The sequence below is a fragment of the Giraffa tippelskirchi genome, chromosome X (assembly GCF_054371585.1).
Source record: "Giraffa tippelskirchi isolate mGirTip1 chromosome X, T2T-mGirTip1v1.2.pri, whole genome shotgun sequence".
In the NCBI taxonomy this organism is placed as follows: domain Eukaryota; kingdom Metazoa; phylum Chordata; class Mammalia; order Artiodactyla; family Giraffidae; genus Giraffa; species Giraffa tippelskirchi.
The window spans coordinates 123107209-123111049 of record NC_137289.1 but is presented as its reverse complement, the minus strand read 5'-3'; the positions used below and the strand labels follow the sequence as shown (position 1 = coordinate 123111049).

Below are 3841 nucleotides of genomic sequence, written 5' to 3'. Positions count from 1 at the left end.
AGGTGGCTCTCATGTTCTCCTGCCCGTTAGTGTTACTGAATCAACCTATCTGTTCATGATCTGTTTGGAAACTTTGTTTCTGTCTTCAAAGTAAACAAATGGTTTTAGCATGCATGAATCAGCACTTCCATGTATTTAGTCACATAATTACATCTATACGTGTATACTTTTGCCCATAATTAAAGCTGGGTGTTTAGATATATACTGGAAAAGTCATAAAATGATGTTATAGTCATGAACTTTCACTTTAAAAAAAGGAAAACTGGTACAGAGCTGTTCCTCCAACAGTCTCAGCTCGAGACAATCCGCGCAGACCGAACAGTCAACATTCGGGGGTCTCTAAGCAGCCACTGGCTGAGGTCAACTGACACAAAGAGGCAGAGTCGTGAGGCTGAACAAAGCCAAGGCCACACTAACAGTGCCTGTGTCGTCCTTGCAGGCTTTGCAGACTGCAGCTAGCTCAGAATTCAGTTCACGGGGGCTCCCCGCTTAGCTCGCAAAGGTCATGAGTTACAGCCGCCCTCCTCCCAACGTGGGCGACTTGATCTCCCTCAAGGTGGACAACCTGACCGACCGCATCTCATGCCGCACCCTGAGGCGCATCTTCGAGAAGTATGGGCCTATCTGCGATGTGTACATCCCCCGGGACCGCTTCACTCAAGAGTCCCGTGGCTTTGCCTTCGTCCGCTTCCACGACAAGCACCACGCCGAGGAGGCCATGGACGCCCTAGACGGGAACATGCTGGATGGCCGAGAGCTGCGGGTGCAGATGGCACGCCACAGTCGCCTCCTAGATTTCCTCCAAGGCCGCAGCCAGGAAACTCCTCCCCAGGGTCAAGAACGCCAGAGCCACAGCCCGAGGCTTCGTCGCTGCCGCAGGTCCAGCACCAGGAGCCCATCGCCACGTCAGGCCCGATCTCGTTTCAGCTGCTCAAAGTCTCCATCTCGCTCTTGTGATAGTTCTCCATCATCCTCGAGATCAAGATCTACTGGAAGTACCAAGTCCTCCTCGGAGGCCAGATATCCCTCAGCAACCACTACTAGGTCTAGATCCAGAAGGCTTCCACCAGGAAGAAAGTACAGGCCCTGTTGCTGCTGCTAAGTCGCGTCAGTCGTGTCCGACTCTGTGCGACCCCATAGACGGCAGCCCACCAGGCTCCCCCGTCACTGGGATTCTCCAGGCAAGAGTACTGGAGTGGGTTGCCATTTCCTTCTCCAGGGCATGAAAGTGAAAAGTGAAAGTGGAGTCGCTCAGTCGTGTCCGACTCAGTGACCCCATGGACTGCAGCCCGCCAGGCTCCTCCGTTCATGGGATTTTCCAGACAAAAGTACTGGAGTGGGGTGCCATTGCCTTCTCCAGGCCCTGAGGACAATCAAAACATCCCTCCAGGTTTCCAGAAGAGGAAGGAGTGGTGTCTTATTAGAATAATAAGTCTTTAACGAAAAACCTGAAAACTGGGGTGTGGGGGAGAATGAGGGGGACAGCGGGGGGAGAGGAACAACATCTCAGTTGATCAGACAGTCCTTGAAATTAGCCACTATCTGTTGAAAAGGTTATTCTTAACGCATTGTGTAACTTTTTACCTGTTTTGAATTTTGCCTCAAGTGGTAAACTTCATTTTATAACGGCATTTGGTTTCTTTTATTCACATATCTTTTAAGTTAGTGAGATGAACAACTTTGTTATTGGTTTGAATATTTGAGGTAAAGTTTCATTTGTCTTTATATACTGCATTTTCTTTGAAAGTAAACAGATTGTTATCCAATTTGTGGCCTCTAGACTTAAGAAAATGTGTGTAGCCTTTTCTTTTTGAGTAGTCAAAGACTGCCTAGTGATTGACTCTTCATTGTCATCATTCTTTTAAAAATAAAGACCTACTTGAAGTTATTATAAGTGTATGTACATGTGTTACTTACCTTTGGATTTAAATGGTATTCTGGATCTGCATCGATACAGAGAAATTTAAGGTGAAAATAATTTTTTAAAGAATTATTTATCAAAGATACTTCTAGTTTCACGTATTTTTGTGCAGTAGACACAGTTGTACAATAGTTGGGCAATGACGATTAACTGTTAAGGTGGTGTTTTGTAGTACAGAATGCTTGGCTACTTCACGTTTTCCGCTGATTGCTCCTATGTAAAGGTAGTGGGCTGAGCAGAAACAAATGGTTATCCAGCTTGTTACAACGCCTGACAACTGTGCTTGCGGTCATGCAGGCCCAGGCCTCGCATATATAAGGGAGCATACAGTGAACACATCGAGCAGGTGAACTTAAAAGTAAATGTGCCTTTACTTTTTCCTTTCACACCCAAAGTGGTCAATCTGACCATCTTCAGTTACGAACTTAAATATGAAAGATGCTTAGAATTTGTTATTTTCTAAGTGCTAATAACATGCTATCTCTTTTTGTTTGTGTATGTACTGTATTTTCTGAACAAACATTTTTCCTGGTGTTTTAAAAAAATTGTTGTGATTATATTGTCATTCATAAAAGTATCAAACAGAAAAGATAATTGAGGTCATACATCTCACATGTGTTATAAACAAAGATATCAAAACAATTGAGTATCAACTTCCAGAGATCCAAGGTATAAACATAATTTAGCAAGTTAAAATCAATGTCACACACATCTGCTACTACCTTATGGCTATGATCCCCAAGCTGGGTAGGACTTTAGTGTGGCTCTGCTCTGAATCTTTTTGAATTGTCTTCCTTGGCTCAGTACTCTATTTTAACTTACTGGCTTTGAATGAGTATTTTGGGAGACAGTTAATCCTAGCTTGACTTTGGAATTTGTCTCAGCATTACTGGTCCTAACTGTAGCCCCACTCAACCTTTTCTCTTTAATTCATGGTTGCCAATTGGACACTCTGTTTCAGATATTTTTTTCTTTCTTTTTTTTTTTATTTTCCAGTTTTACTGAAAAATAATTGACATACATCCCTGTGTACGCTTAAGGCATACAGAATGATGGTTTGATTTATATATCTCAAGAAATGATTATCACAATAGGTCCAGCTAACATCCATCTGCTCATATAGATACAATAAAAATGAAAGAAGAAAAGAAAGGAAAATAATTGCTCCTAGTGATGGGAATACTTAGAATTTACTTTCTTAACAACTTTCCTGTATATCATACAGCAGTGGTAGCTATAATCATGTTGTACATTACACCCCTAGTACTTCTTTATCTTAAAACTGGAAGTTTGTACCTTTTGACCACTTAACTCCAATTCCCCATCCCTCACTCCCCAACCCTCCTTCCCCTACCTCTGGTAAACACTAGTCTGATCTCTTTACCAAGGAGCTTGGTATTTCGGCTTTGTCTTTTTTTTTTTTTTTAAGATACCACATAAAGTGGGATAATAAAATATTTGTCTTTTGCTGTCTCATTTTCAATCTCACTGCCCAATTCACTTTGTCTGAGAAACTGACTAAATTAAACCATGAAAAATAGACTCAATTTTCACATATTACAATTTAAGAAACTGGAGTCTGGAAAGAGTAAGTATTTGGGTAAATAATGGATTAATGATTAGACTTCAACCTAGGTCTGTAAATTCTCAACTCAGTCCTCTTTCCTGTATATTGAATGCCTCAGTACCTTGCCTTTAAATACACGGAATTGAAATGAGGTTTGGGAACATCAATTGTGATATTTGGGAACAAATATTAAAAACAAGACTCCAAACAATACTTTGAGAATTTTTTTTTTTCAGTGAGTAGCTCAACTGGATACTAGTAACAGAGACCTATTTCACTGAAATTTTGAAAGTTCCTCTGTGGTATGAATGCAGTTTATCTCAAACTTTGAATTCCTATAACACAATATTTAT

General features: G+C 41.4%; 1 pseudogene; it reads left to right on the top strand.

Annotated features, from left to right (window-relative positions):
• The first annotated feature begins 505 nt into the window (after nucleotides 1–505).
• On the top strand, nucleotides 506–1102 carry LOC145535756 (serine/arginine-rich splicing factor 2 pseudogene; annotated as a pseudogene).
• Nucleotides 1103–3841: the final 2739 nt, after the last annotated feature.